Source organism: Anomaloglossus baeobatrachus, chromosome 2 (genome assembly GCF_048569485.1).
Source record: "Anomaloglossus baeobatrachus isolate aAnoBae1 chromosome 2, aAnoBae1.hap1, whole genome shotgun sequence".
In the NCBI taxonomy this organism is placed as follows: Eukaryota; Metazoa; Chordata; class Amphibia; order Anura; family Aromobatidae; genus Anomaloglossus; species Anomaloglossus baeobatrachus.
In genome coordinates, this window is record NC_134354.1 from 342,617,151 (window position 1) to 342,638,222 (window position 21,072).

The 21,072-nt window shown below is 37.7% G+C and overlaps 5 non-coding genes across 5 annotated transcripts; all 5 read left to right on the plus strand.

Moving 5' to 3' along the window:
• The first annotated feature begins 699 nt into the window (after nt 1-699).
• TRNAV-CAC (transfer RNA valine (anticodon CAC)) lies at nt 700-772 on the plus strand. The gene has a single exon. It is a non-coding gene; the product is annotated as a tRNA-Val (tRNA).
• Nucleotides 773-1,784: 1,012 nt separating this feature from the next.
• TRNAV-CAC (transfer RNA valine (anticodon CAC)) lies at nt 1,785-1,857 on the plus strand. Its single transcript has one exon. It is a non-coding gene; the product is annotated as a tRNA-Val (tRNA).
• Nucleotides 1,858-16,906: 15,049 nt separating this feature from the next.
• On the plus strand, nt 16,907-16,979 carry TRNAV-CAC (transfer RNA valine (anticodon CAC)). The gene has a single exon. It is a non-coding gene; the product is annotated as a tRNA-Val (tRNA).
• Nucleotides 16,980-19,591: 2,612 nt separating this feature from the next.
• TRNAV-CAC (transfer RNA valine (anticodon CAC)) lies at nt 19,592-19,664 on the plus strand. The gene has a single exon. It is a non-coding gene; the product is annotated as a tRNA-Val (tRNA).
• Nucleotides 19,665-20,676: 1,012 nt separating this feature from the next.
• On the plus strand, nt 20,677-20,749 carry TRNAV-CAC (transfer RNA valine (anticodon CAC)). The gene has a single exon. It is a non-coding gene; the product is annotated as a tRNA-Val (tRNA).
• Nucleotides 20,750-21,072: the final 323 nt, after the last annotated feature.

A 21,072-nucleotide genomic window follows, 5' to 3' on the forward strand; every position in this document is an offset into this window, starting at 1 on the left:
CAAGTCTGCTACATATGCAGAACATTCTGGATTCAATACCCAGTTAAACCAATCTGTTTTCGGTGTTGAAGTAATTTCCTATCAACCTGTAAAGTATGAAATTCTTGGTTTCGTTGCCAAATGACAATACATTTTGGCTTCTATCACAAGGAGAACTACGATTTTGGGTTTCTTTTTTATTGAACATTTTAGCAGAAAACATAATCCCATATTATAAAAAAACCTGTTTGTTTTAAAATATATAGTTCCCATAAATACAAAAGCAAATGACTAAACTATGTAGAAAAAAGTAACACATTCAATGTAATCTTCAATTTAAGCAATATCCCTTTGTAGGAATAAAACTGGTAAAATATGTAATAAAAATTGTAAATGTTTCATTACCAAAAACACTTTTCTTCAGCAATAAAAAGGCCCCGTCAGTTAAAATTCTGCTCTGCTTGCCAATACATAGTAACTTTCCAGAAGGTTTCATAGTGTAGTAGTCATCACGTCTGCTGAACACTGGTTCAATCCCCAGTAAAAGCAATCTGTTCTTGGTGTTGAAATAATACCCTATCAAACTACAATATATAAAGTTCTTGGCTTTGTTGCCGAATGATGGGATGTTTTGGCTTCCATCACCAACAGAACTAATAATTTTTTTCCCCTGGCGGTCAAAACTCGTTTTCAATTTCCATTGCTTTGTAGGATTTCACAGGTTTCATAGTGTAGTGGTCATCACGTCTGCTTCACACGCAGAAGGTCCTGGGTTCAATCCCCAGTGAAACCAATCTGTTTTCGCTGTTGAAGTATTTTGCAATCAACAGTATTTCACAGGTTTTATAGCGTAGTGGTCATCACGTCTGCTTAACACGCAGAAGGTCCTGGGTTTAATCCCCAGTAAAACCAGTCTGTTCTTGGTGTTGAAATAATACCCTATCCAACTGCAATACATGAAGTTCTTGGCTTTGTTGCCGAATGATGGGATATTTTAGCTTCCATAATCAACAGAACTACGAATTTTTTTTTTTTCCTGGCAGTCAAATTTCGTCTCTAATTGCCATTACTTAGCAGGAATCACAGGTTTTAAAGTGTGGTGGTCATCAAGTCTGCTTCATATGCAGAATGTTCTGGGTTCAATACCTAGTGAAACCAATCTGTTTTCGGTGTTGAAGTAATTTCCTATCAACCTGTAAAGTATGAAATTCTTGGTTTCGTTGCCAAATGACAATACATTTTGGCTTCTATCACAAGGAGAACTACGATTTTGGGTTTCTTTTTTATTGAACATTTTAGCAGAAAACATAATCCCATATTATAACAATCCTGTTTGTTTCAAAATGTATAGTTCCCATAAATACAAAAGCAAACGATTAAACTGTGTAGAAAAAAGTAACACATTCAATGTAATCTTCAATTTAAGCAATATCCCTTTGTAGGAATAAAACTGGTAAAATATGTAATAAAAATTGTAAATGTTTCATTACCAAAAACACTTTTCTTCAGCAATAAAAAGGCCCCGTCAGTTACAATTCTGCTCTGCTTGCCAATACATAGTAACTTTCCAGAAGGTTTCATAGTGTAGTAGTCATCACATCTGCTTAACACTGGTTCAATGCCCAGTAAAAGCAATCTGTTCTCGGTGTTGAAATAATACCCTATCAAACTACAATATATGAAGTTCTTGGCTTTGTTGCCGAATGATGGGATGTTTTGGCTTCCATCACCAACAGAACTAATAATTTTTTTCCCCTGGCGGTCAAAACTCGTTTTCAATTTCCATTGCTTTGCAGGATTTCACAGGTTTCATAGTGTAGTGGTCATCACGTCTGCTTCACACGCAGAAGGTCCTGGGTTCAATCCCCAGTGAAACCAATCTGTTTTCGCTGTTGAAGTAATTTGCTATCAACAGGATTTCACAGGTTTTATAGTGTAGTGGTAATCACGTCTGCTTAACACGCAGAAGGTCCTGGGTTTAATCCCCAGTAAAACCAGTCTGTTCTTGGTGTTGAAATAATACCCTATCCAACTGCAATACATGAAGTTCTTGGCTTTGTTGCTGAATGACGGGATGTTTTAGCTTCCATAACCAACAGAACTACGAATTTTTTTTTTCCAGGCAGTCAAATTTCGTCTCTAATTGCCATTAGTTTGCAGGAATCACAGGTTTTAAAGTGTGGTGGTCATTAAGTCTGCTTCATATGCAGAACGTTCTGGGTTCAATACCCAGTGAAACCAATCTGTTTTCGGTGTTGAAGTAATTTCCTATTAACCTGTAAAGTATGAAATTCTTGGTTTCGTTGCCAAATGACAATACATTTTGGCTTCTATCACAAGGAGAACTACGATTTTGGGTTTCTTTTTTATTGAACATTTTAGCAGAAAACATAATCCCAGATTATAACAATACTGTTTGTTTCAAAATTTATAGTTCCCATAAATACAAAAGCAAACGATTAAACTGTGTAGAAAAAAGTAACACATTCAATGTAATCTTCAATTTAAGCAATATCCCTTTGTAGGAATAAAACTGGTAAAATATGTAATAAAAATTGTAAATGTTTCATTACCAAAAACACTTTTCTTCAGCAATAAAAAGGCCCCATCAGTTACAATTCTGCTCTGCTTGCCAATACACAGTAACTTTCCAGAAGGTTTCATAGTGTAGTAGTCATCACATCTGCTTAACACTGGTTCAATCCCCAGTAAAAGCAATCTGTTCTTGGTGTTGAAATAATACCCTATCAAACTACAATATATGAAGTTCTTGGCTTTGTTGCCAAATGATGGGATGTTTTGGCTTCCATCACCAACAGAACTAATAATTTTTTTCCCCTGGCTGTCAAAACTCGTTTTCAATTGCCATTGCTTTGCAGGATTTCACAGGTTTCATAGTGTAGTGGTCATCACGTCTGCTTCACACGCAGAAGGTCCTGGGTTCAATCTTTTTTATTGAACATTTTAGCAGAAAACATAATCCCATATTATAAAAATCCTGTTTGTTTCAAAATTTATAGTTCCCATAAATACAAAAGCAAACGATTAAACTGTGTAGAAAAAAGTAACACATTCAATGTAATCTTCAATTTAAGCAATATCCCTTTGTAGGAATAAAACTGGTAAAATATGTAATAAAAATTGTAAATGTTTCATTACCAAAAACACTTTTCTTCAGCAATAAAAAGGCCCCATCAGTTACAATTCTGCTCTGCTTGCCAATACATAGTAACTTTCCAGAAGGTTTCATAGTGTAGTAGTCATCACGTCTGCTTAACACTGGTTCAATCCCCAGTAAAAGCAATCTGTTCTTGGTGTTGAAATAATACCCTATCAAACTACAATATATGAAGTTCTTGGCTTTGTTGCCGAATGATGGGGTGTTTTGGCTTCCATCACCAACAGAACTAATAATTTTTTTCCCCTGGCGGTCAAAACTCGTTTTCAATTGCCATTGCTTTGCAGGATTTCACAGGTTTCAAAGTGTAATGGTCATCACGTCTGCTTAACACGCAGAAGGTCCTGGGTTTAATCCCCAGTAAAAACCAGTCTGTTCTTGGTGTTGAAATAATTCGCTATCCAACTGCAATACATGAAGTTCTTGGCTTTGTTGCCGAATGACGGGATGTTTTAGCTTCCATAACCAACAGAACTACGAATTTTTTTTTTTCCTGGCAGTCAAATTTCGTCTCTAATTGCCATTACTTTGCAAGAATCACAGGTTTTAAAGTGTGGTGGTCATTTTGGCTTCCATCACAAAGAGAACTACTATTTTGGGTTTCTTTTTTATTGTCCATTTTAGCAGAAAACATAATCCCATATTATAAAAATCCTGTTTGTTTAAAAATATATAGTTCCCATAAATACAAAAGCAAACGACTAAACTGTGTAGAAAAAAGTAACACATTCAATGTAAACTTCAATTTAAGCAATATCCCTTTGTAGGAATAAAATTGGTAAAATATGTAATAAAAATTGTAAATGTTTCATTACCAAAAATACTTTCCTTCAGCAATAAAAAGGCCCTGTCAGTCACAATTCTGCTCACAATTAGTGGTCATCACGTCTGCTTCACACGCAGAAGGTCCTGGGTTCAATCCCCAGTGAAACCAATCCGTTTTCGCTGTTGAAGTAATTTGCTATCAACAGGATTTCAAAGGTTTCATAGTGTAGTGGTCATCACGTCTGCTTAAAGGCCTCTTCACACATAACGAGATCGTACAACGAGATCGTTACTACGTCACAGTTTCTGTGACGCAAGAACGACTTCAATTGCGATCTCGTCACGTTTGACACGTACCAACGATTCACCCCCTGCTGCGAAATCGCTGATCGATGCCGAACAGCTTGGGCCATTTTTGGCTCGTTGGAGTCCTGCTGGGCTGCATGAATCTGTATGTTTGACACCCTATTTACGATTTCGTTGACGACCTAGAATGAGATGCACGAAGGCGTGTTGTTGCGTCCCCGTTTCCACGCCCCTTCTGCGCCCATTGGTTGGCGCTGAGAACAATAGTGTGTAGTTACGTCGCCATTTCCGCGCCCCCTCTCTGCAACGATTGGTTAGCAATGAGAACACTATTGCGCTCTGATTGGGTATCGCTTCATGCTTTGTTCCCTTTTGAGTCTTCTAGGAGCAAACCTGTGACTACACCCAGATTCATTCGTGCTTTGTTCCCGCTTGCTTGGTTTTCGGATTAAAGCTGCATCTTCCCTCATTCGTTCCCGAGCGTGTCGCTGTATTACAGATTCATTCGTGCCCGCTTGCTTGGTTTTCGGATAAAAGCCGCATCTGCACTTGTATATCCCTCATTCGTTCCCGAGCGTGTCGCTGTGAGGATCGAAACTGCGATTATTAATAGATAGCATAGACGGCTGCATTTTCTGGACGTGGTAAGTCATTTTCGTAAAGTTTATGTTACTTGTTCCATGTTTTTGTTATAGTATGGAAAGTATTTGTGTTTATAGATAGTAATTATTTTTGCGGATCATGAAAGTGGTTGGTTGTTATCTGTATACATATTGCCTTTTGTGCGTCGATCGTCCTTTTATGTGTCCTTATCTAGTATTGCTGGTTATTTTGTCTCTCTGCTACAGCCGCCATTTTGTTTCTCTGACACAGTTACAGCCGCCATTTTGTTTCTCTGACACAGTTACAGCCGTCATTTTGTTTCTCTGACAGTTACAGCCACCATTTTGTTTCTCTGACACAGTTAAAGCCGCCATTTTGTTTCTCTGACACAGTTACAGCCGCCATTTTGTTTCTCTGACACAGTTACAGCCGCCATTTTGTTTCTCTGACACAGTTACAGCCGCCATTTTGTTTCTCTGACACAGTTACAGCCGCCATTTTGTTTCTCTGACACAGTTACAGCCGCCATTTTGTTTCTCTGACACAGTTACAGCCGCCATTTGTTTCTCTGACACAGTTAGAACTGGTGCACTTCTATGGGGGCGGCCATTTTAGTGTCTCTTTTACACCCCCCCAAAAAATGTGATTGGTTTATAGCAACTTTTCTCAACTTTACATGTTTTTTTGCAGTGTGGACAACATGAACGACATGCAGCGTGTTGTGCTGGGTGCTGCATTGATGTTTGAGGCCGGTCGGCTACGTGAAGTGGAACAGAGGCGTTCCAAACGAAAGCGCCGCATGTGGACCAGAGAGTGGCTGCAGAAGAGGTACAAATACTCCCACATGCAACTGCTAAGAGAGCTGCAGGAAAATAATCCTCAGGATTTCCGCAATTTTCTGCGGATGTCAGAAGAATCATTTAGCCTTTTACTCGAAAGACTTACGCCAATTATTCAGCGCAAGAATACAGCGATGCGTGCTGCCATCCCGGCAGATGAAAGATTGGCAGTCACGCTGCGTTTCCTGGCCACCGGACGCTCCCTGCAAGACTTACATTTTTCTTCTGCAATTTCAAGGTCCCTGCTCAGCGTTCTTATTCCGGAGACATGTAGAGCAATTTTCCACAGTCTGCGTAACTACATTGAGTTCCCCAAAACTGTGGAGGAATGGCAGAAGATTGCCTCCGATTTTGAACACCTTTGGCAGTTCCCAAACTGTGGTGGTGCTTTGGACGGGAAACATGTGCGGATCACACAACCACTGAACAGCGGCTCCTATTTTTATAACTATAAGGGCTATTTCAGCATCATCCTAATGGCCCTTGTGAATGCCAATTACGAATTTATTGCTGTTGATGTTGGCATGAATGGCAGGGTTTCTGACGGTGGGGTTTTAGAACACACAGGCTTTGGTGAACGTTTGCAAAATGGTGAACTGCACTTGCCCCCCAACTCTGACACTACCGCAAACCTTAACTTTGTATTTGTGGGCGATGAAGCCTTCCCACTTCATCCCAATCTCATGAAACCATTCCCCCAGAAAAGTCTAACGGCGGAAAGACAAAGGTTCAATTACAGATTATCAAGGGCACGCAGGGTTGTGGAAAATGCCTTTGGGATAATGGCAAATCGCTTCCGCGTTTTCCACACACCAATTAACCTGAGTCTACCATCAATAGACGGAGTTGTTTTGGCCTGTTGCGCCCTTCACAACTTTCTTCGACGGCGAGATGCTATTACGTACTGTCCAACAGGCTTTGTAGACTCTGATGACTTAAATGGCGAAGTGGTGCTTGGCGAATGGCATTCTGAAGATCCCGCAATCGCAGGACTTCAACCATTGGCGCCCGGCAGAAATACCGATGATGCGAAGGCCTGTCGAGAAAAGTACTGCCAATATTTTAATGGTCCTGGTGCAATTACGTGGCAGCATTAGATAAACTTGTATTGAGCACATTTATTATGCTGAGTTTTATTTTCTTGTATTGATTTGTTTTAGAAACTTCCCTTCTTAATTTTAAAATATATGGTTACTTGTATTATGTTCATCACATTTATACTAATTTTAAAATATATGGTTACTTGTATTGTTATGTTCATCACATTTATACTAAAATGTCATTTTTGCAAAATGATTACTTTAATAAACAGTTGTTTTTACTTTCCACAAGATTTGTTTGTCATTCATTCACTATTAAGGGCTACTGTGGGGAGCAGTACCACCATTGCTGCCGTTACATCACCCCCGGAGGCCCCATACAGCAGCGGCGGATTAAGGTGGCGTCACGAATATAAACTACAATCACCCCCACTGAAGCCATGACTCCGGCAACCACTTACGACCCCCAGACTAGTCCGGCCCGGCACCGGGTGTCATCACCGCTATCATTGGGCCTCCTGCTCCGGATCGCACATTGAGAGTGAGCGTAGCGAACAACAGCGTGCCAAAATATGTGCCAAACCAGTTGATTTCAACCACATATTACATATGGGTGCACTAAGAAGAAATTGCACAATATATTTTATGGTGAATTTTATCTTGATACCATAGTAGAAATGCTCAATGGTATGACTAAAATTTGTTTTTGGGTTTAAAAGTAAAATGTTCACTTTTAACTTCAACATTGCTTTTCTTTAGGTAAAACCCTGCAAAGGTTTATTTACTTCCTCAATTTGGCGTCCAGCTGTATGATGAATACATCATTTAGGGCTCTTGTACAATTTTGATTTCCATGTACCAATGCAATTAAAAAAAAAAACACAAATTATGAATATGAAGCCTTATATATATTTTCATTTGGGGTTTTTAAACGGGGACGTTTGTGCGTCCCCGAAACCTTCAAACGACATCTCTTTTTCGATTTTTTTTATAATTGTATGTGCGCTCGCAGTGTGTGATACCACGACCCCTTGACACAGCATTTGCGTCATGGCGCGATCTCATTTCTGCAGCAAAGATCATTCTGATTTGTTAAAAGTGCGTCGCACTTTCACCTTCAATCATAGCAATTGTAATATTTCACAAATCAACAATCCAGCCATGGCCGAAGATGTAATATCGGCGGCCATTGGCTGGAGCAGGATCAACAATGTCCACCCCAATCTGATTGGAGCTAGCGTTCACGTGACGCTATCCGTCGAATCAGATGTGAAGAGGCGTTACCGCGGGTGACGCAACTGCGTTTGCTACGTAGACACACCAGCGAACAATGGCGGCACGCAGGAGGGCAACAGCTTGGGGAGAGGCGGAGGTCCGTTACCTAATTAGAGAAGTGGATGCTCGCGATTATGATTGCCGTGAGGCGCAAGAGCATCCACTTCTCCATAAGAAAGCGGTCTTGCGCAGGATCCAACGTGGGTTGAGGAGGAGATTTCATTTGGAGCGCACCTGCGCCCAGATCCGCAAAAAATTAGCGGATCTGCGGTACCGCTCCAGTGCCCGGATCTCTGCCATACAAGCAGAGTTACAAAACCAAGGTAGGCGCAGATGAGTGTGCTTTGGCAACGTATAATGGTGTTCTTAAATATATCTATTTATATATATATATATATTTATATATATATATCTATCTATATATATATATATATATATCTATATATATATATATATCTATCTATATATATCTATCTATATATATATATAAATATCTATCTATATATATATATAAATATCTATCTATCTATCTATCTATCTATCTATCTATCTATATATATATATATATATATATATATATTTATTATAAAAATAAATATATAAATATATAATACATATATAAATATATATATATCTATATATATATATATTTTTAAATTAAATATATATATAATTCATATTAATTTTATATAAATATAAATATAATAAAATATACATATATAATAAATAATAAATATATAGATTTAAATGTATATATTTATGATATATATATCCTTTTACTTAATTAAAATTATATATATAATCTATTTTATAGATCGATAGATTATATATATATATATATATAATACATATAAAATATATATATATATATATATATATAGATATATAGATAAAATTTTAAAAATATATTTAGATATATATAATAATAAAAATAAATATATACATATAATATATATATAAATAATATATATATCTATATATAATTATAAAAATATATAATATATTAATTATATATAATTATAAAAATAAATATATACAGATAATATTTAAATAATAAATATATATATTTTAATGTATATATATTTATTATATATATATATATATATATATATATATATATTTTTTTTTTTTTTTTCCTTTTAATTCATTAAAAGTATTTATATAATATATCGATCTATGTAATAGATCGATAGATAGATTATATATATATAATATGTAATAGATATATATATATAGATCTATTGCTTTGAACGATAGATAGATTATATATATATATATAATATATATATAGATTATATATATATATATATATATATATATATATATATATATATATATATATATATATAATATGTAACAGATCTATATATAGAGATCTATTGCATAGATCGATAGATACACCGACACTTGTGGTACGGGCTAATTACAATGACACTCGGGACACAGGGAAATTACACAGATAGTAGGCTCTCTACACCAAGATTTCCCCTGAACTGACAACCCTCTATCAGCACACAGTTTTCATATGTTCTGATATACCTCTTGTCCTTGGCACCCAGCTTCGCCATGCTTGACAAAACATCATTCCCTCACCACCCAGCTTTTCCCATATCAGAGAGAGCATGGCAAAGCCGGGTGCTGTGGGTAGTGGGTCTTTTTCCCTCAGCACAAAAAAATTCCATCTCCTGCTTGTATTTTTGTCCTCCCTCATATCTAGTTCTCCAAATACAATATTGGCCCCCACATAGCCTTCCATATAGTATAAAGGGTTCCACATAACCCTTCAGATATTAGAATGCATCCCATAGTCCTCCATGAACTGTAATGAATTTCCTAGAGTTCTCCATGAAGTTTCATTCACCCCAGAGTTCTCCATATATTATACTGCACCACATAGTCCACAATGTGTTCAAATTCACCCCCATAGTCCTTGTATAAGGTAGGCTACGTAGTCCGCCATATATTTCAATGTACCCCCCACAGTCCTATATGTATCATAACGCAACCACATTAAACTTTATATTTTCTTAAGAACCCCCAGAGGAGCAAGGGGCCGCAGAGGAGGGAGAGCATGTGCCCGAGCCCCCGGTGGATCTACAGCCACCAGAGGAGGAGGAGGAGGAGGAGGAGGAGGAGTACCACCCACAGGGGCCACCGGCCGGATCGGCCCCCGGTAATTTTTTAATATAACATTAACGCCATATAAAGTACAAAACAAAAAGCTGTTGAGCACTATAAAGTGTTTTTTGTTTTCATAGATGCTAGTCCAGGCTCCATAAGTGAGTCTTTATCGGACGAGGGGGATAACCGTAAGTCATGAATCTCCTACTTTGTAATAATAGGCAGAAATAAAAATTATGATTTATTAATTTTACCATTCCCTCCATAGGCATACCCACTTTGGCCGAAATCATGTCCTCCCAAAGAAGGATTATGTCAGCCCACAGGAGGCTGATGGCCAAAGTGGAGCGGCATGCGGCGCTGCTGGCACGTTATGTGGCTGGACAAGGGGAGGGCAGCAGCAACTAACGTTTTTTTTTTTTTTTGGTTATTGTGTACATATACATTTGTTATAAAAAATTTGAAATTGATATCTGCTGTTTGGTATGTCTCATTGCATAAAGCAAGTTAACAGCTATCACCACTCACAAACTCACCACTCACAAACATCATATTACATGTAGGCATCTGTATAGATGCACCAATCCCATTATCCACGAGGGGGTGACTAGGCTTTACTGGTTGTTTGCTGTACATGAGTGTGGGGGTTGTGTGGTGGTATGCCAATGAGGGTGGAGTATGGTACAATCTCTGTAACTATCGTGTTTTGCCAGGGCATCACAACCATATGCTGAATTAAGTAACGCAGGCAGCAAGATTGAACCAACATAAATTTATTATTACAATGAAAATATAACAATCAATTAAAATTAATCTCAAATAACAAAACAACAACAATAACAAAATTTAGTGGCCGTCTTCATATTGGTTGACATATTCAGGCCGGGTGGGAGATGACAGTTGGCTTAAAAATGAATCATTTGAATACCTGGGATAATGTTGGGGGGGAAACTGTGGGGGGGATACTGTGGGGGGTGGTCAAGCTGCAAGCGTGGTGGATGCATCCTGTTTGGTGTACTTTGCAGGGGCTGGCGAGGAATCCATGTCGAAGAATGATGGGGCTGGTTTAACTTGCATATCGTGTCATTGTCATCAAGTTCTCCTCGGCCTGCCTTTCTTAGGACTTCCAACATTAGTCTTTCGGCTTGCTCCCTCTGTGTGGAATCCAATTTGCAGAGTCTGTCCGATGCAAATGCGGCAAAGCTATCCACTGGAGGGCTTTTTGGCTGTGATAGCAGTTGGGTTGCCAAAGAATAAAATTCAGCGGATGTCACAGGGGTGTTGGCCTTCTTTTTGCGTAACTGTCTTCGCCGCATTTCAGCAGAGGGTGCAGGTGCCTCATTATCCTCCACAATACGCTCGCTCGATGTGGTGGGGTTCTCATTCAATTGGGGCCTCACCATATCTGTCTGAGGGTTCTGCGGGAACAGAAAAATAAATGTTAATTAAAAGTCATACTTTAATAGTTAGTAAATTTAATTAAAGTGTGACAAAATTGTATTGGAGTGTACTTATCTGAACTGGAAGGGATAACTTTTCCAAACTGCACAATAAATCATGGTAACAATAAGTTACTATTTTGTGTTCCTCAATGGCATGTACATATAAAGTTTAAATGCTATGTACCGTGAAGCAAATAAGGTACTTACATCTACAACAGCGGAGGTGTTGTCATCGATCGGGATGTCATCGTTTTCAATGTCTGCTTCCAGGTCTACGTTTCTTTGGTAGGAGCTTTCCATCATTCGTGGTAGCTCCTGGTCCCTTGTGAATTCCAGGAGATTGAAATACCACAAGGGAGAAACATATACCTGGTCAGTGCCGGCCCCTGACTTTTTTGATTTGTCCACCTTATTTGCTTCTTTCTTATATACAGTCCTCAAGCCTTGTATCTTCTTTTTTACTACTTTGACATCCACCGCCTCACCTCCACTGTGTTTTTTAAAAAGCTCCACCAGTTGGGCATAGGTGGCTTGTTTTTTTATTCTGTCAGAATATTCTGTGGATTTGATTCTCCACAAGCAGGGCAGTGATTGATACAAATCCAGCAGCTCACGCACAAAGTCTTCTTTGTTATAATAAGCCATCTGAAATAAAGAATGAAAAATTTATATGTAAACATAAAAGAAGTTGCAATCAACCGATCACAATTTTTGGTTATGGTGTGGCAGAGACTAAAATGGCCGCCCCTATGTGTGGCAGAAACACAAAATGGCGGCTGTAGCTGAGAGACAAAAGATGAAAAAAATCCAGCACTCAAAGCATTCAACTGAAATTGTTTTATATTTTATTCATGGATCTGTGTAATTATTAAAGACGTTTCGGTCATCCGACCTTCATCAGTTTACACAGAAAAGGTTCTGTAGACAGTATGTGACATTGACTGAAGACCCGGACGGGCAGCTTTTTCCTCTGGTCCAGCTTTTTCATATATTTCTACAGAACCTTTTCTGTGTAAACTGATGAAGGTCGGATGACCGAAACGTCTTTAATAATTACACAGATCCATGAATAAAATATAAAACAATTTCAGTTAAATGCTTTGAGTGCTGGATTTTTTTCATTTTTTGATCTGGGGTGGGACCCTATCCAAGCACCAGCGACTATAGAAGGAGTGCCACATTTCTATATTTTATTTAATGAGAGACAAAAGAGCCAGCAATGCTAGGATAGGACACATTACAAACAGCACTATGGAGAGACCCCTCTTTAAAAGGCATTATGCACACACAGATAAAAGCCAGCAACTTTAATTAACTCACATAATAAATATTAACATATATCTAACAGCAATCAACTCACATAATAAATATTACCATATATCTAACAGCAAGAACATTATTCCAAAAAAAGCCCACCCCCCCCAACAAAAAAAAAGACCTACCTTTTCAAAGAAGTGTATATCAATGTAGAATCCAAGCGGAATCGCAAATACGATCTCACCGACACTCGAGAGCACTGCAAGGATACTCCAGGTGCAACTGCGGCTTCGATCCGAAAAACACACCAACAAAGCGACCGGGTACAATGGACGAAGGAATCAGGGTGGAGACGCAGGTTCTATCTCAAAGCAAAGCGCAAAAGAAGTGACAAAGGGTGGACGCGATCCAAAATTTAACCGCTAGATACGCCCCCTGCATGCCCAATCAGAACGCAGTATTGGCCGCCAATGAAAGCGGAGGGGGGTATGGAAAAGGCGACGCAAATGCACGCCTACGTGACTCACTGCATAATGGGATTGGAATCGTTAACATAGTAGCTGTGTGACAGGGTCCTTATCAATCAGAGCGGAGGGGGTGGAAAAGGCGACGCCCGCCCGGCCGCCCAATCAGAACGCAGTATTGGCCGCCAAAGAAAGCGGAGGGGGGTATGGAAAAGGCGACGCAAATGCACGCCTACGTGACTCACTGCATAATGGGATTGGAATCGTTAACATAGTAGCTGTGTGACAGGGTAATTATCAATCAGAGCGGAGGGGGTGGAAAAGGCGACGCCCGCCCGGCCGCCCAATCAGAACGCAGTATTGGCCGCCAATGAAAGCGGAAAAGGCGACACAAATGCATGCCTACGTGACTCACTGCATTTTACTACGCCCCTAATGGGATTGGAATCGTTAACATAGTAGCTGTGTGACAGGGTCCCAGCGATTTGAAAGATCGTTATACGGGACGCATGCTCGTTCATAAACTCGTTATGTGTGACACCCAACATGCGATTTCAACAACGACTCATAAACGATCCAGAAAGTGTGACGTAGTAACGATCTCGTTCACGATCTCATTATGTGTGACTGGACCTTAACACGCAGAAGGTCCTGGGTTTAATCCCCAGTAAAACCAGTCTGTTCTTGGTGTTGAAATAATACCCTATCCAACTGCAATACATGAAGTTCTTGGCTTTGTTGCCGAATGACGGGATGTTTTAGCTTCCATAACCAACAGAACTACGAATTTTTTTTTTTTCCTGGCAGTCAAATTTCGTCTCTAATTGCCATTACTTTGCAGGAATCACAGGTTTTAAAGTGTGGTGGTCATCAAGTCTGCTTCATATGCAGAACGTTCTGGGTTAAATACCCAGTGAAACCAATCTGTTTTCGGTGTTGAAGTAATTTCCTATCAACCTGTAAAGTATGAAATTCTTGGTTTCGTTGCCAAATGACAATACATTTTGGCTTCTATCACAAGGAGAACTACGATTTTGGGTTTCTTTTTTATTGAACATTTTAGCAGAAAACATAATCCCATATTATAACAATCCTGTTTGTTTCAAAATTTATAGTTCCCATAAATACAAAAGCAAACGATTAAACTGTGTAGAAAAAAGTAACACATTCAATGTAATCTTCAATTTAAGCAATATCCCTTTGTAGGAATAAAACTGGTAAAATATGTAATAAAAATTGTAAATGTTTCATTACCAAAAACACTTTTCTTCAGCAATAAAAAGGCCCCATCAGTTACAATTCTGCTCTGCTTGCCAATACATAGTAACTTTCCAGAAGGTTTCATAGTGTAGTAGTCATCACGTCTGCTTAACACTGGTTCAATCCCCAGTAAAAGCAATCTGTTCTTGGTGTTGAAATAATACCCTATCAAACTACAATATATGAAGTTCTTGGCTTTGTTGCCGAATGATGGGATGTTTTGGCTTCCATCACCAACAGAACTAATAATTTTTTTCCCCTGGCTGTCAAAACTCGTTTTCAATTGCCATTGCTTTGCAGGATTTCACAGGTTTCATAGTGTAGTGGTCATCACGTCTGCTTCAAACGCAGAAGGTCCTGGGTTCAATCTTTTTTATTGAACATTTTAGCAGAAAACATAATCCCATATTATAACAATCCTGTTTGTTTCAAAATTTATAGTTCCCATAAATACAAAAGCAAACGATTAAACTGTGTAGAAAAAAGTAACACATTCAATGTAAACTTCAATTTAAGCAATATCCCTTTGTAGGAATAAAACTGGTAAAATATGTAATAAAAATTGGAAATGTTTCATTACCAAAAACACTTTTCTTCAGCAATAAAAAGGCCCCGTCAGTTACAATTCTGCTCTGCTTGCCAATACATAGTAACTTTCCAGAAGGTTTCATAGTGTAGTAGTCATCACGTCTGCTTAACACTGGTTCAATCCCCAGTAAAAGCAATCTGTTCTCGGTGTTGAAATAATACCCTATCAAACTACAATATATGAAGTTCTTGGCTTTGTTACCGAATGATGGGATGTTTTGGCTTCCATCACCAACAGAACTAATAATTTTTTTCCCCTGGCGGTCAAAACTCGTTTTCAATTGCCATTGCTTTGCAGGATTTCACAGGTTTCATAGTGTAGTGGTCATCACGTCTGCTTCACACGTAGAAGGTCCTGGGTTCAATCCCCAGTGAAACCAATCTGTTTTCGCTGTTGAAGTAATTTGCTATCAACCTGTAATATATAAAATTCTTGGTTTCGTTGCCAAATGACAATACATTTTGGCTTCCATCACAAAGAGAACTACTATTTTGGGTTTCTTTTTTATTGTCCATTTTAGCAGAAAACATAATCCCATATTATAAAAATCCTGTTTGTTTAAAAATATATAGTTCCCATAAATACAAAAGCAAACGACTAAACTGTGTAGAAAAAAGTAACACATTCAATGTAAACTTCAATTTAAGCAATATCCCTTTGTAGGAATAAAACTGGTAAAATATGTAATAAAAATTGTAAATGTTTCATTACCAAAAATACTTTCCTTCAGCAATAAAAAGGCCCTGTCAGTCACAATTCTGCTCTGCTAGCCAATACACAGTAACTTTTCATCAGGATTCATAGTGTTTTGGTCATCATGTCTGCTTAACACGTAGAAGGTCATCACGTCTGCTTAATACGCAGAAGGTCCTGGGTTTAATCCCCAGTAAAACCAGTCTGTTCTTGGTGTTGAAATAATACCCTATCCGACTGCAATACATGAAGTTCTTGGCTTTGTTGCCGAATGACGGGATGTTTTAGCTTCCATAACCAACAGAACTACGAATTTTTTTTTTTTCCTGGCAGTCAAATTTCGTCTCTATTTGCCATTACTTTGCAGGAATCACAGGTTTTAAAGTGTGGTGGTCATCAAGTCTGCTTCATATGCAGAACGTTCTGGGTTCAATACCCAGTGAAACCAATCTGTTTTCGGTGTTGAAGTAATTTCCTATTAACCTGTAAAGTATGAAATTCTTGGTTTTGTTGCCAAATGACAATACATTTTGGCTTCTATCACAAGGAGAACTACGATTTTGGGTTTCTTTTTTATTGAACATCTTAGCAGAAAACATAATCCCATATTATAACAATCCTGTTTGTTTCAAAATTTATAGTTCCCATAAATACAAAAGCAAACGATTAAACTGTGTAGAAAAAAGTAACACATTCAATGTAAACTTCAATTTAAGCAATATCCCTTAGTAGGAATAAAACTGGTAAAATATGTAATAAAAATTGTAAATGTTTCATTACCAAAAACACTTTTCTTCAGCAATAAAAAGGCCCCATCAGTTACAATTCTGCTCTGCTTGCCAATACACAGTAACTTTCCAGAAGGTTTCATAGTGTAGTAGTAATCACGTCTGCTTAACACTGGTTCAATCCCCAGTAAAAGCAATCTGTTCTTGGTGTTGAAATAATACCCTATCAAACTACAATATATGAAGTTCTTGGCTTTGTTGCCGAATGATTGGATGTTTTGGCTTCCATCAGCAACAGAACTAATAATTTTTTTCCCCTGGCGGTCAAAACTCGTTTTCAATTGCCATTGCTTTGCAGGATTTCACAGGTTTCATAGTGTAGTGGTCATCACGTCTGCTTCACACGCAGAAGGTCCTGGGTTCAATCCCCAGTGAAACCAATCCGTTTTCGCTGTTGAAGTAATTTGCTATCAACAGGTTTTCACAGGTTTCATAGTGTAGTGGTCATCACGTCTGCTTAACACGCAGAAGGTCCTGCGTTTAATCCCCAGTAAAAACCAGTCTGTTCTTGGTGTTGAAATAATACCCTATCCAACTGCAATACATGAAGTTCTTGGCTTTGTTGCCGAATGACGGGATGTTTTAGCTTCCATAACCAACAGAACTACGAATTTTTTTTTTTTCCTGGCAGTCAAATTTCGTCTCTAATTGCCATTACTTTGCAGGAATCACAGGTTTTAAAGTGTGGTGGTCATCAAGTCTGCTTCATATGCAGAACGTTCTGGGTTCAATACCCAATGAAACCAATCTGTTTTCGGTGTTGAAGTAATTTCCTATCAACCTGTAAAGTATGAAATTCTTGGTTTCGTTGCCAAATGACAATACATTTTGGCTTCTATCACAAGGAGAACTACGATTTTGGGTTTCTTTTTTATTGAACATTTTAGCAGAAAACATAATCCCATATTATAACAATCCTGTTTGTTTCAAAATTTATAGTTCCCATAAATACAAAAGCAAACGATTAAACTGTGTAGAAAAAAGTAACACATTCAATGTAATCTTCAATTTAAGCAATATCCCTTTGTAGGAATAAAACTGGTAAAATATGTAATAAAAATTGTAAATGTTTCATTACCAAAAACACTTTTCTTCAGCAATAAAAAGGCCCTATCAGTTACAATTCTGCTCTGCTTGCCAATACACAGTAACTTTCCAGAAGGTTTCATAGTGTAGTAGTCATCACGTCTGCTTAACACTGGTTCAATCCCCAGTAAAAGCAATCTGTTCTTGGTGTTGAAATAATACCCTATCAAACTACTATATATGAAGTTCTTGGCTTTGTTGCCGAATGATGGGATGTTTTGGCTTCCATCACCAACAGAACTAATAATTTTTTTCCCCTGGCTGTCAAAACTCATTTTCAATTGCCATTGCTTTACAGGATTTCACAGGTTTCATAGTGTAGTGGTCATCACGTCTGCTTCACGCGCAGAAAGTCCTGGGTTCAATCCCCAGTGAAACCAATCCGTTTTTGCTGTTGAAGTAATTTGCTATCAACAGGATTTCACAGGTTTCATAGTGTAGTGGTCATCACGTCTGCTTAACACGCAGAAGGTCCTGGGTTTAATCCCCAGTAAAACCAGTCTGTTTTCGCTGTTGAAGTAATTTGCTATCAACCTGTAATATATAAAATTCTTGGTTTCGTTGCCAAATGACAATACATTTTGGCTTCCATCACAAAGAGAACTACTATTTTGGGTTTCTTTTTTATTGTCCATTTTAGCAGAAAACATAATCCCATATTATAAAAATCCTGTTTGTTTAAAAATATATAGTTCCCATAAATACAAAAGCAAACAACTAAACTGTGTAGAAAAAAGTAACACATTCAATGTAAACTTCAATTTAAGCAATATCCCTTTGTAGGAATAAAACTGGTAAAATATGTAATAAAAATTGTAAATGTTTCATTACCAAAAATACTTTCCTTCAGCAATAAAAAGGCCCTGTCAGTCACAATTCTGCTCTGCTAGCCAATACACAGTAACTTTTCATCAGTATTCATAGTGTAGTGGTCATCATGTCTGCTTAACACGTAGAAGGTCATCACGTCTACTTAACACGCAGAAGGTCCTGGGTTTAATCCCCAGTAAAACAAGTCTGTTCTTGGTGTTGAAATAATACCCTATCCAACTGCAATACATGAAGTTCTTGGCTTTGTTGCCGAATGACGGGATGTTTTAGCTTCCATAACCAACAGAACTACGAATTTTTTTTTTTTCCTGGCAGTCAAATTTCGTCTCTAATTGCCATTACTTTGCAGGAATCACCGGTTTTAAAGTGTGGTGGTCATCAAGTCTGCTTCATATGCAGAACGTTCTGGGTTCAATACCCAGTGAAACCAATCTGTTTTCGGTGTTGAAGTAATTTCCTATTAACCTGTAAAGTATGAAATTCTTGGTTTCGTTGCCAAATGACAATACATTTTGGCTTCTATCACAAGGAGAACTACGATTTTGGGTTTCTTTTTTATTGAACAATTTAGCAGAAAACATAATCCCAGATTATAACAATCCTGTTTGTTTCAAAATTTATAGTTCCCATAAATACAAAAGCAAACGATTAAACTGTGTAGAAAAAAGTAACACATTCAATGTAAACTTCAATTTAAGCAATATCCCTTTGTAGGAATAAAAGTGGTAAAATATGTAATAAAAATTGTAAATGTTTCATTACCAAAAACACTTTTCTTCAGCAATAAAAAAGCCCCATCCGTTACAATTCTGCTCTGCTTGCCAACACAGTAACTTTCCAGAAGGTTTCATAGTGTAGTAGTCATCACGTCTGCTTAACACTGGTTCAATCCCCAGTAAAAGCAATCTGTTCTTGGTGTTGAAATAATACCCTATCAAACTACAATATATGAAGTTCTTGGCTTTGTTGCCGAATGATGGGATGTTTTGGCTTCCATCACCAACAGAACTAATAATTTTTTTCCCCTGGCGGTCAAAACTCGTTTTCAATTGCCATTGCTTTGCAGGCTTTCACAGGTTTCATAGTGTAGTGGTCATCACGTCTGCTTCACACGCAGAAGGTCCTGGGTTCAATCCCCAGTGAAACCAATCTGTTTTCGCTGTTGAAGTTATTTGCTATCATCAGGATTTCACAGGTTTCATAGTGTAGTGGTCATCACGTCTGCTTAACAGGCAGAAGGTCCTGGGTTTAATCCCCAGTAAAACCAGTCTGTTCTTGGTGTTGAAATAATACCCTATCCAACTGCAATACATGAAGTTCTTGGCTTTGTTGCCGAATGACGGGATGTTTTAGCTTCCATAACCAACAGAACTACGAATTTTTTTTTTTTCCTGGCAGTCAAATTTCGTCTCTAATTGCCATTAGTTTGCAGGAATCACAGGTTTTAAAGTGTGGTGGTCATCAAGTCTGCTTCATATGCAGAACGTTCTGGGTTCAATACCCAGTGAAACCAATCTGTTTTCGGTGTTGAAGTAATTTCCTATTAACCTGTAAAGTATGAAATTCTTGGTTTCGTTGCCAAATGACAATACATTTTGGCTTCTATCACAAGGAGAACTACGATTTTGGGTTTCTTTTTTATTGAACATTTTAGCAGAAAACATAATCCCATATTATAACAATCCTGTTTGTTTCAAAATTTATAGTTCCCATAAATACAAAAGCAAACGTTTAAACTGTGCAGAAAAAAGTAACACATTCAATGTAAACTTCAATTTAAGCAATATCCCTTTGTAGGAATAAAACTGGTAAAATATGTAATAAAAATTGTAAATGTTTCATTACCAAAAACACTTTTCTTCAGCAATAAAAAGGCCCCATCAGTTACAATTCTGCTCTGCTTGCCAATACACAGTAACTTTACAGAAGCTTTCATAGTGTAGTAGTCATCACGTCTGCTTAACACTGGTTCAATCCCCAGTAAAAGCAATCTGTTATTGGTGTTGAAATAATACCCTATCAAACTACAATATAAGAAGTTCTTGGCTTTGTTGCCGAATGATTGGATGTTTTGGCTTCCATCACCAACAGAACTAATAATTTTTTTCCCCTGGCTCTCAAAACTCGTTTTCAATTGCCATTGCTTTGCAGGATTTCACAGGTTTCATAGTGTAGTGGTCATCACGTCTGCTTCACACGCAGAAGGTCCTGGGTTCAATCCCCAGTGAAACCAATCTGTTTTCGCTGTTGAAGTAATTTGCTATCAACCTGTAATATATAAAATTCTTGGTTTCGTTGCCAAATGACAATACATTTTGGCTTCCATCACAAAGAGAACTACTATTTTGGGTTTCTTTTTTATTGTCCATTTTAGCAGAAAACATAATCCCATATTATAAAAATCCTGTTTGTTTAAAAATATATAGTTCCCATAAATACAAAAGCAAACGACTAAACTGTGTAGAAAAAAGTAACACATTCAATGTAAACTTCAATTTAAGCAATATCCCTTTGTAGGAATAAAACTGGTAAAATATGTAATAAAAATTGTAAATG